The sequence below is a fragment of the Scyliorhinus canicula genome, chromosome 3, assembly GCF_902713615.1.
Source record: "Scyliorhinus canicula chromosome 3, sScyCan1.1, whole genome shotgun sequence".
NCBI classification, from domain to species: domain Eukaryota; kingdom Metazoa; phylum Chordata; class Chondrichthyes; order Carcharhiniformes; family Scyliorhinidae; genus Scyliorhinus; species Scyliorhinus canicula.
In genome coordinates, this window is record NC_052148.1 from 10,486,430 (window position 1) to 10,499,329 (window position 12,900).

Here is a 12,900-nt window from a genome sequence, read left to right on the forward strand (position 1 = left end):
CAACCAAAACCCTGAACCCCATCCCTGTCCCCAAACCCTGAATCCCGTCCCCCAACCCAAACCCTGAACCCCGTCCTCCAACCCAAACCCTGAACCCCAACCCGTCCCCCAACCCAAATCCTGAACCCTGTCCCCAAACCCTGAATCCCAACCCACAACCCCATCCCTGTCCCCCAATCCAAACCCTGAACCCCCATCCCCCAACCCAAACCCTGAACCCCAACCCCGTCCCCAACCCAAACCCTGAACCCCGTCCCCCAACCCAAACCCTGTCCCCAACCCAAACTCTGAACCCCGACCCCAACCCCATCCCTGTCCCCACCCCAAACTCTGAACCCCATCCCGACCCCCAACCCAAACCCTGAATCCCCGTCCCCAACCCAAACCCTGAACCCCACCCCCGTCCCCCAACCCCGGCCCCAAACCCTGAACCCCCGTCCCCAAACCCTGAACCCCCATCCCCGTCCCCCAGACCAAACTCTCAACCCAAACCCTGAACCCCAATCCCCGTCCCCCAAACCAACCCCACCCCTGTCCCCCAACCCCACCCCCGTCCCCAAACCCTGAACCTCATCCCCGTCCCCAAACCCTGAACCCCAACCCAAACCCTGAACCCCGTCCCAAACCCTGAACCCCAACCCCGTCCCCAACCCAAACCCTGAACCCCACCCCCGTCCCCAACCCAAACCCTGAACCCCACCCCGTCCCAAACCCTGAACCCCGTCCCCAACCCAAACCCTGAACCCCACCCCCAACCCAAACCCTCAACCCCACCCCCGTCCCCAAACCCTGAACCCCATCACCGTCCCCCAACCAAAACCCTGAACCCCATCCCTGTCCCCAAACCCTGAATCCCGTCCCCCAACCCAAACCCTGAACCCCCGTCCTCCAACCCAAACCCTGAACCCCAACCCATCCCCCAACCCAAATCCTGAACCCCGTCCCCAAACCCTGAATCCCAACCCACAACCCCATCCCTGTCCCCCAATCCAAACCCTAACCCCGTCCCCAACCCAAACCCTGAACCCCAATCCCTGTCCCCCAACCCAAACCTTGAACCCCAATCCCCAACCCCGTCCCCCAATCCCAAACCCTGAACCCCAACCCCCAGCCGTCCCAAACCCCACCCAACCCAAACCTTGAACCCCAACCCAATCCCAAACCCTGAACCCCAACCGTTCCCAACCCAAACCAAACCCTGAACCCCAAACCAATCCCAAACCCTGAACCCCAACCCCCAGCCATCCCCAAACCCCACCCAACCCAAACCCTGAACCCCAATCCCCGACCTAAACCCAACCCCCAATCCTACCCCAACCCCGTCCCCCAATCCAACCACAAACCCTGAACCCCACCCCAAACCCTGAACCCCCATCCCCCAACCCAAACCCTGAACCCCAACCCCGTCCCCAACCCAAACCTGACCCCGTCCCCCAACCCAACCCTGTCCCCAACCCAAACTCTGAACCCCGACCCCAACCCCATCCCTGTCCCCAACCCAAACTCTGAACCCCATCCCGACCCCCAACCCAAACCCTGAATCCCCGTCCCCAACCCAAACCCTGAACCCCACCCCCGTCCCCCAACCCCGGCCCCAAACCCTGAACCCCCGTCCCCAAACCCTGAACCCCCATCCCCGTCCCCCAGACCAAACTCTCAACCCAAACCCTGAACCCCAATCCCCGTCCCCCAACCCAAACCCTGAACCCCAACCCCACCCCTGTCCCCCCGTCCCCAAACCCTGAACCTCATCCCCGTACCCCAACCCAAACCCTGAACCCCACCCCCGTCCCCAACCCAAACCCTGAACCCCACCCCGTCCCAAACCCTGAACCCCGTCCCCAACCCAAACCCTGAACCCCACCCCCAACCCAAACCCTCAACCCCACCCCCGTCCCCAAACCCTGAACCCCATCACCGTCCCCCAACCAAAACCCTGAACCCTATCCCTGTCCCCAAACCCTGAATCCCGTCCCCCAACCCAAACCCTGAACCCCGTCCTCCAACCCAAACCCTGAACCCCAACCCGTCCCCCAACCCAAATCCTGAACCCCGTCCCCAAACCCTGAATCCCAACCCACAACCCCATCCCTGTCCCCCAATCCAAACCCTAACCCCGTCCCCCAACCCAAACCCTGAACCCCAATCCCTGTCCCCCAACCCAAACCTTGAACCCCAATCCCCAACCCCGTCCCCCAATCCCAAACCCTGAACCCCAACCCCCAGCCGTCCCAAACCCCACCCAACCCAAACCTTGAACCCCAACCCAATCCCAAACCCTGAACCCCAACCGTTCCCAACCCAAACCAAACCCTGAACCCCAAACCAATCCCAAACCCTGAACCCCAACCCCCAGCCATCCCCAAACCCCACCCAACCCAAACCCTGAACCCCAATCCCAAACCCTGAACCCCAACCCCCAACCATCCCCAACCCAAACCCCACCCAACCCAAACCCTGAACCCCAACCCAAACCCCACCCAACCCAAACACTGAACCCCAAACCCTGAACCCCAACCGTCCCCAACCCAAACCCCACCCAACACAAACCCTGAACCCCAACCCAAACCCCACCCAACCCAAACCCTGAACCCCAATCCCAACCCCAACCCCCAACCCAAACCCCACCCAACCCAAACCCTGAACCCCAACCGTCCCAAACCCTGAACCCCAACCCAGTCCCAAACCCTGAACCCCAACCCCCAGCCATCCCCAACCCAAACCCCACCCAAACCCTGAAACCCAACCCCCAGCCATCCCCCAAACGCAACCCAACCCCACCCAACCCAAACCCTGAACCCCAACCCCCAACCGTCCCCCAAACCCAACCCTGAACCGCAATCCCAACCCCCATTCCCGACCCCAACCTAACCCCCAATCTCAAACTCCAACCCCAACCAAATCCTGAATCCCAACGGCCAACCCAAACCCTGAATCCCCAATCCCACCCCAAACCCCGACCCTAACCTCAACCCCAAACCACAACCCCAAATCTCAATCTCAACCCAACCCCCATGCCAACCCCCAAACCTAATCACAACCCCAAACCCAACCCCCATCCCCAACCCCACCCCAAACCCCGATCCTAACCACAACCTCAACCCAACCCCCAAACCTAATCCCCAACTTCAATCAAAACCCCATCCCCAAGCACAAACCCAACCACATCCCCAATCCCCAACATGATCCCAACCCCTGACCCCAACCCCAACCAACCCGAACACCCAACCCCTGACCACAACCCCCAACCCGATCCCCCAACCCTGACCCCAATCCCATCCCCAAATCCAACCCCCAACCCAACCCCAAACCTCCCACCGCCAACCCAAACCCCAACCCCAACTCCCAAACCCAACTCCCAAACCCAATCCCAACCCCCAACCCACAACCCCAATCCCAACCCCAACCCCATCCCAAACCCAATCCGATCCTTAACCCCAACACCCAACCCCTGACCGTAACCCCAGTCCCAAACCCAACCCCAACTACAACTCCAACCTCAACCCAACCCCCAATCCAAACCCCCAATCCCAACCCCAAACGCAACCTCCATCCCCAACCCCACCCCAAACCCCGACCACAACCCCAACCTCAACCCAATCCACAATCCCAACCCCAGTCCCATCCATAACCCCAAACTCAACCCCAACCCCTGACCCCAACCCCCAAACCAAACCCCCAACCCCAACATCCAACCCCTGACCCCAACCCGATCCCCCAACCCCAGCACCCAACCCCTGACCCCAAACCCAATCCCCAACCCGATCGCCCAACCCCAAACCCCTCACCCCAACACAACCCCAAACCCCCCACCGCCAACCCAACCCCGCAATCCCAACCCCAAACCCTAACCCCATTCCAAACCTAATCCCAAACCCCAACCCCAAAACCCAACCCCAACCCTAACCCCCAATCCCAACCCCAACCAAACCCCAATCCCATCCCAACCCCAAACCCCAACCTGATACCCCAACCCCTGACCGTAACCCCAATCCCATCCCCAAACCCAACCCTAACCCCAACCCGATCCCCCAACCCCTGACCGTAACCCCAATCCCATCCCCAAACCCAACCCCAACCCGATCCCCAACCCCTGACCCCAATCCCATCCCCAACCCGATACCCCAACCCTCCAACCCCAATCCCCACCCCAACCCTAATCCTAACCCCAATCGCCAACCCCAACCTCATCCCAACCTAAAGCCCAACCCCAACCCCAACACTCACCCCAACCCCAAACCGAGCACATCGTCCCCAACCCCAACCCCAAACCACAACACCCAAACCCCCACCCTCCAAACGCAAACCCCAAACCCGGCTGCATCACAGCCTGGTATGGCAACTACTCGGTCCAATATCGCAAGAAACTGCAGAGTGTGGTGAACTCAGCCCAATGCATCACACAAGTTTGCCACCCTCCCATTGATCCTGTCCACACTTCTCGCTGCCTCAGGAAGGCAGACAGCATTATCAGAGACCCCTCCCACCCAGACATTGCCTTCTTCCAGACCCTTCCATCAGGCAGAAGGTACAGAAGTCTGAAGACCCGCACATCCAGACATAAAAACAGCTTCTTCCCATAGCTACAAGACTCCTCAACGACTTCCCCTCGAACTGATCTGTTTCCTGTAAGACACAATTCACGATGCCCTATGCTGCTCTTGATCATGTATTGCTTATTTGGCCTTTGTTCAGCACTGTAACCAATCATTATTTGTTGATGTACCATTTATCAATGTTCTCTGTCAATTATTCTTTTGTCTACTATGTACGTACTGTGTAAGTTCCCTCGGCCGCAGAAAAATACTTTTCACTGTACTTCGGTACATGTGACAATAAATATCACTCAATCAATCAATCTAATGTAACCCCACTTTTTATAAAAGGAGGGAGAGAAAACAGGGAATTATAGACCGGTTAGCCTGACATCAGTGGTGGGGAAAATGCTGGAGTTAGTTATTAAGGATGAAATAACTGAGCGTTTGGAAAGTGGGGACAGGATCGGTCCAAGTCAGCATGGATTCACTAAAGGGAAATCATGCTTGGCAAATCTTCTGGAATTTTTTGAGGATGTCACCAGTAGAGTGGACAAGGGTGAACCAGTGGATGTTGTATATCTGGACTTTCAAAAACCTTTTGACAAGGTCCCACACAAAATTAAAGCTCAAGGTATTGGGGGTAATCTATTGACGTGGATAGAGAGCTGGTTGGTAGACAGTAAGCAGAGAGTGGGAATAAACGGGTCATTTTCAGAGTGGCAGGCAGTAATTAGTGGGGTACCACAGGGTTCAGTTCTGGGATGTATAATGTAAGGAGTGTAAAGGGTTAACAAGGTGATGCTCAAGTATCTCAACACTAGATGGCACATTCAGAGTAGTCATATAAAAGACTGTGCCTCCTGGAGTTCTGGGAGAAGATTGGAGTAGATGTTTGAGAAGATTAGTTTAAGATTGGATAGAGTGTTAGTTGTATTAGAAATATATTATAGATTTCTGTAGCATAGATTTAGTACTGTCCTTTTACGAGCTATTACTTAGTAAGGTGTGCAAATCATTTAAAGTAGTGTAAAATAAACTAGATTTGTTTCAAATACATAGCTTGATGTTCTTTGCCAGCATTACGACTTTTAGCTATCTTGGAGGACTACACTAGGAACATGAATGAATGAATATCGCTTATTGTCACGAGTAGGCTTCAAATGAAGTTACTGTGAAAAGCCCCTAGTCGCCACATTCCGGCGCCTGTTCGGGGAGGCTGTTACGGGAATTGAACCGTGCTGCTGGCCTGCCTTGGTCTGCTTTCAAAGCCAGCGATTTAGCCCTGTGCTAAACATTCACAATATACAGTAATGATTTGGATGAAGGAATTGTGCGCAATATCTCCATATTTGCAGATGACTCTAAGCTGGGTGGCAGTGTGTGCTGTGAGGAGGATGCAAAGAGGCTGCTGGGTGACTTGGACAGGCTGGCTGAGTGGGAAAATACTTGGCAAAGGCAATATAATGTGGGTAAATGTGAAGTTATCCAGTTTGGTAGCAAAACAGGAAGGCAGATTGTTACCTGAATGGTGGCAGTTTAGGGAAAGGGGAAGTGCAACGAGACCTGGGTGTCATGGTGGAACAGTCGCTGAAGGTTGGCATGTAGGTACAGCAGGCGGTGAGGAAAGCTAACAATGTGCTGGCCTTCAGAGCGAGAGGATTTGAGTATAGGAGTAGGGATATCTTGCTGCAGTTATACAGGGCCTTGGTGAGGGCACACCTTGAGTTTTGTGTGCAGGTTTGGCCTAGTTTGAGGAAGGACATTCTTGCTATTGAGGGTGTCCAGCGAAGGTTCACCAGACTAATTCCCGGGATGGCAGGACTGACAGATGAAGAAAGACTGGATCGACTGGGCTTGTACTCACTGGAGTTTAGAAGAATGAGAGGGGATCTCATAGAAACATATAAAATCATGATGGGACTGGACAGGCTGGATGCGGGAAGAATGTTCCCGATGTTGGGACGTCCAGAATTAGGGGTCACAGCCTAAGAATAAGGGGTAAACCATTCAGGACTGAGATGAGGAAGAACATCTTCTCTCAGAGAGTTGTGAATGTGTGGAAGTCTCTGCCACTGAAAGCTGTTGGGGCCATTTCATTGGATATATTCGAGAGGGAGCTGAACGTGGCCCTTGTGGCTAAAGGGATCAAGGGGTATGGAGAGAAAGTGGGAGTGGGATGCTGAATTTGCCATGATCAGCCATGATCATATTGAATGGTGGTGCAGGCTCGAAGGGCCGAATGGCCTACTCCTGCACCTATTTTCTATGTTTCTATATACTGTATACTTCACCCGCTGTCTATGGTTATGTATTTTCATTATGTGTCCTCATGTATTTATCGTATGTTCTATGTTTTCATGTATGGAGCGATCTGCCTGGACTGTACACAGAATAATACTTTTCACTGTACCTCGGTACACGTGACAATAAATGTAAATCTATTCTCCAGAGTACAGATCCCTATTTCCTCCAGTGTACAGACCCCTATTTATCCAGTGTATAGATCCACATTTCTTTTTTTAAATAAATTTATGGTCCCCAATATTTTTTTCTTTCCAATTAAGGGGCAATTTAGCGTGGCCAATCCACCTACCCTGCACATCTTTTGGGTTTTGGGAGACACGGGGAGAATGTGCAAACTCCTGTTGCTCGTTATGCTCTCCTTAATTTGCTCTGTTTTAATTATGCTAGCTCAAGAGTCGCCAGGTATCCTTTCGATACCGCCACAAGGTTCAAAACCGAATACTGATCAAAGACTCAATACACCAATTAGTAAATTTGAAATCAATGCTCATTTATTTACACACACAGTCAATTATACTCATGCACAAACTCTACTCACTAAACTACCACTACTACTAAAGCCTATACTTAGCTTCGGGTGCCCACTCAGTCAGAGGAACAATGGCCGTTGTCCGGTTCTGATACTGCTGGCATCGAACTGGTATAGAATAGTAGCTAGGAGCGCCTATCTCGTAGCGTGCGTTGACTTTAGACTTACTTGTCTGGTGCTTGGCGGGTCTCTCGTCGCTGAGAGCCAAGACCAAGATGATGAAGAAGAAGAAGAGAGCGATCTGTCTTGGGGGGCTCCTCTTTATACCCCAAAGGGGCTTTGCGCTCTTTTGGGCGGGCCTTGAACTTGGCCCCAATTAATTGGACCATATCCTAATCATCTGTATTGATTTTCTCCAATAAAGGGGTGGCTGCCTGATCGCTGGGCGGGCCCTAGGTGACCGTTGGCCTGCCTTTGTTTTAGTCTCCATTGGCGCCGGGGAGTCTGCTCTGGTATCGTTTGCTTAAATGTTTTCTTTTGTCCCTGGAGATAGCTCATTTCTATGCTAATGGCTGGTAGTATTGGTCTTGTCTGGAAGCTGCAAACTTCAATCCACAGACACACCTTGGGCGCGATTCTCCGCAAATGCGGAGAGTCGTAAAGGATGCCGTGAAACTGCCCGTGTTTCACGGCAGCCTCCACGCCCCCTCCCGGGACCCGATCCTCCTCCCCGGTCGGGGCTAGCAGCGGGGCCCCGTGAACCACGGCATCGCAGGCTTAGCGACCGTCACTAAGCCCGCGCGCCAAGGATCACGACGGCTGACGCGCACGATGACGTCAGCCGTGCATGCGCGGATTGGACGGCTCCAAACCGCACATGCGCGGATGACGTCATCACGCATATGCGTCAAACCCGCGCATGTGCGGGCCGTCATACCCCTCAGCCGCCCCGCGGACTGATCCTGCGGGGCGGCGGAGGAACAAAGAGGGCGCGGTTTTCGGACCCGCTGCCCGCGATCGGTGGGCATCGATCGCGGGCCCATGCCATCCTTGGCACGGCCGTGGTGCGGCCGTGCCAATCGGTGCCATGGTTGTCGGGAACGGAACTTTGCGGCCGTTTTCATGAATGGTAAGAGCAGGTGTGTTTGCGTTCGTGAAAACGGCCGTAAAGGCCTGGGAACCCGGCCCATCGGATAGGGGAGAATTGCTGTTCGCCGTTAAAAAACGGCGAGCAGCGATTCGTGTCGTGGGGCGGCCGTGGGGGGGTGGGGGGGGAGAATAGCGGGAGGTCGGGAAAAATGTCGGGAAGGCCCTCCCGCTATTCTCCGACCCGTTGTGGGGGGCGGAGAATCGCGCCCCTTGTATCTGCTTGTTTTCTGAGCATTGTCCAATTTTCCCTTCATTCTCTGCAAGTGTCCATTTTGTAATTGGGATGTGGCCACCCCAGGTGGCTACACTCCACACAGACAGTATTTCCCCAGTGTACAGATCCCTATTTCCCCAGTGTGCAGATCCCTATTTCCCCATGTACAGATCCCTATGTCCCCAGTGTGCAGATCCCTATTTCCCCAGTGTGCAGATCCCTATTTCCCCAGTGTACAGATCCCTATTTCTCCCGTGTATAGATCCCTATTTCTCCAGTGTACAGATCCCTATTTCCCCAGTGTACAGATCCCTATTTCTCCAATGTATAGATCCCTATTTCCCCAGTGTACAGATCCCTATTTCCCCAGTGTACAGATCCCTATTTCCCCAGTGTATAGATCCATATTTCCCCAGTGTACAGATCCCTATTTCCCCAGTGTACAGATCCCTGTTTCCCCAGTGTGCAGATCCCTATTTCCATCAATGTACAGATCCCTATTTCCCCAGTGTGCAGATCCCTATTTCCATCAATGTACAGATCCCTATTTCCCCAGTGTACAGATCCCTATTTCTCCAATGTATAGATCCCTATTTCCCCAGTGTACAGATCCCTATTTCCCCAGTGTACAGATCCCTATTTCCCCAGTGTACAGATCCCTATTTCCCCAGTGTATAGACCCCTATTTCCCCAGTGTACAGATCCCTATTTCCCCAGTGTATAGATCCCTATTTCCCCAGTGTACAGATCCCTATTTCCATCAATGTACAGATCCCTATTTCTCCAGTGTACAGATCCCTATTTCTCCAGTGTATCAATCTCTATTTCTCCAGTGTCAAGATCCCTATTTCTCGAGTGTACAGATCCCTATTTCTCCCGTGTATAGATCCCTATTTCCCCAGTGTATAGATCCCTATTTCTCGAGTGTACAGATCCCTATTTCTCCCGTGTATAGATCCCTATTTCTCCAGTGTACAGATCCCTATTTCTCCAGTGTACAGATCCCTATTTCTCCAGTGTATAGATTCCTATTTCTCCAGTGTACAGATCCCTATTTCTCCAGTGTACAGATCCCTATTTCTCCAGTGTACAGATCCCTATTTCTCCAGTGTATAGATCCCTATTTCTCCAGTGTACAGATCCCTATTTCTCCAGTTTACAGATCCCTATTTCTCCAGCGTACAGATCCCTATTTCTCCAATGTATAGATCCCTATTTCCCCAGGGTACAGATCCCTATTTCCCCAGTGTACAGATCCCTATTTCCCCAGGGAACAGATCCCTATTTCCCCAGGGTACAGATCCCTATTTCTCCAGTGTATCAATCTCTATTTCTCCTGTGTATAGATCCCTATTTCTCCAGTGTACAGATCCCTATTTCTCCAGGGTACAGATCCCTATGTCTCCAATGTATAGATCCCTATTTCCCCGGTGTATAGATCCCTATTTCCCCAGTGTATAGATCCCTATTTCCATCAATGTACAGATCCCTATTTCTCCAGTGTCAAGATCCCTATTTCTCCAGCGTACAGATCCCTATTTCTCCAATGTATAGATCCCTATTTCCCCAGCATACAGATCCCTATGTCCCCAGAGTATTGATCCCTATTTCCCCAGTGTATTGATCACTATTTCCACAGTGTACAGATCCCTATTTCCCCAGTGTACAGGTCCCTATTTCTCCAGTGTACAGATCCCTATTTCTCCAGTGTATAGATCCCTATTTCCCCAGTGTACAGATCCCTATTTCTCCAGTGCCAATCGGTGCCATGGTTGTCGGGAACGGAACTTTGTGGCCGTTTTCATGAATGGTAAGAGCAGGTGTGTTTGCGTTCGTGAAAACGGCCGTAAAGGCCTGGGAACCCGGCCCATCGGATAGGGGAGAATCGCTGTTCGCCGTTAAAAAACGGCGAGCAGCGATTCGTGTCGTGGGGCGGCCGTGGGGGGGTGGGGGGGGAGAATAGCGGGAGGTCGGGAAAAATGTCGGGAAGGCCCTCCCGCTATTCTCCGACCCGTTGTGGGGGGCGGAGAATCGCGCCCCTTGTATCTGCTTGTTTTCTGAGCATTGTCCAATTTTCCCTTCATTCTCTGCAAGTGTCCATTTTGTAATCGGGATGTGGCCACCCCAGGTGGCTACACTCCACACAGACAGTATTTCCCCAGTGTACAGATCCCTATTTCCCCAATGTGCAGATCCCTATTTCCCCATGTACAGATCCCTATGTCCCCAGTGTGCAGATCCCTATTTCCCCAGTGTGCAGATCCCTATTTCCCCAGTGTACAGATCCCTATTCCTCCAGTGTACAGATCCCTATTTCCATCGATGTACAGATCCCTATTTCCCCAGTGTACAGATCCCTATGTCCCCAGTGTGCAGATCCCTATTTCTCCAGTGTACAGATCCCTATTTCCATCGATGTACAGATCCCTATTTCCCCAGTGTACAGATCCCTATTTCTCCAATGTATAGATCCCTATTTCTCCAGTGTACAGATCCCTATTTCCCCAGTGTACAGATCCCTATTTCTCCAATGTATAGATCCCTATTTCCCCAGTGTACAGATCCCTATTTCCCCAGTGTACAGATCCCTATTTCTCCCGTGTATAGATCCCTATTTCTCCAGTGTACAGATCCCTATTTCCCCAGTGTACAGATCCCTATTTCTCCAATGTATAGATCCCTATTTCCCCAGTGTACAGATCCCTATTTCCCCAGTGTACAGATCCCTATTTCCCCAGTGTATAGATCCATATTTCCCCAGTGTACAGATCCCTATTTCCCCAGTGTACAGATCCCTGTTTCCCCAGTGTGCAGATCCCTATTTCCATCAATGTACAGATCCCTATTTCCCCAGTGTGCAGATCCCTATTTCCATCAATGTACAGATCCCTATTTCCCCAGTGTACAGATCCCTATTTCTCCAATGTATAGATCCCTATTTCCCCAGTGTACAGATCCCTATTTCCCCAGTGTACAGATCCCTATTTCCCCAGTGTATAGACCCCTATTTCCCCAGTGTACAGATCCCTATTTCCCCAGTGTATAGATCCCTATTTCCCCAGTGTACAGATCCCTATTTCCATCAATGTACAGATCCCTATTTCTCCAGTGTACAGATCCCTATTTCTCCAGTGTATCAATCTCTATTTCTCCAGTGTCAAGATCCCTATTTCTCGAGTGTACAGATCCCTATTTCTCCCGTGTATAGATCCCTATTTCCCCAGTGTATAGATCCCTATTTCTCGAGTGTACAGATCCCTATTTCTCCCGTGTATAGATCCCTATTTCTCCGGTGTACAGATCCCTATTTCTCCAGTGTACAGATCCCTATTTCTCCAGTATATAGATTCCTATTTCTCCAGTGTACAGATCCCTATTTCTCCAGTGTACAGATCCCTATTTCTCCAGTGTACAGATCCCTATTTCTCCAGTGTATAGATCCCTATTTCTCCAGTGTACAGATCCCTATTTCTCCAGTTTACAGATCCCTATTTCTCCAGCGTACAGATCCCTATTTCTCCAATGTATAGATCCCTATTTCCCCAGGGTACAGATCCCTATTTCCCCAGTGTACAGATCCCTATTTCCCCAGGGAACAGATCCCTATTTCCCCAGGGTACAGATCCCTATTTCTCCAGTGTATCAATCTCTATTTCTCCTGTGTATAGATCCCTATTTCTCCAGTGTACAGATCCCTATTTCTCCAGGGTACAGATCCCTATGTCTCCAATGTATAGATCCCTATTTCCCCAGTGTATAGATCCCTATTTCCCCAGTGTATAGATCCCTATTTCCATCAATGTACAGATCCCTATTTCTCCAGTGTCAAGATCCCTATTTCTCCAGCGTACAGATCCCTATTTCTCCAATGTATAGATCCCTATTTCCCCAGCATACAGATCCCTATGTCCCCAGAGTATTGATCCCTATTTCCCCAGTGTATTGATCACTATTTCCACAGTGTACAGATCCCTATTTCCCCAGTGTACAGGTCCCTATTTCTCCAGTGTACAGATCCCTATTTCTCCAGTGTATAGATCCCTATTTCCCCAGTGTACAGATCCCTATTTCTCCAGTGTACAGATCCCTATTTCTCCAGTGTCAAGATCCCTATTTCTCCCGTGTATAGATCCCTATTTCCCCAGTGTACATATCCCTATTTCCCCAGTGTACAGATCCCTATTTCTCCAGTGTCAAGATCCCTATTTCTCCCGTGTATAGATCCC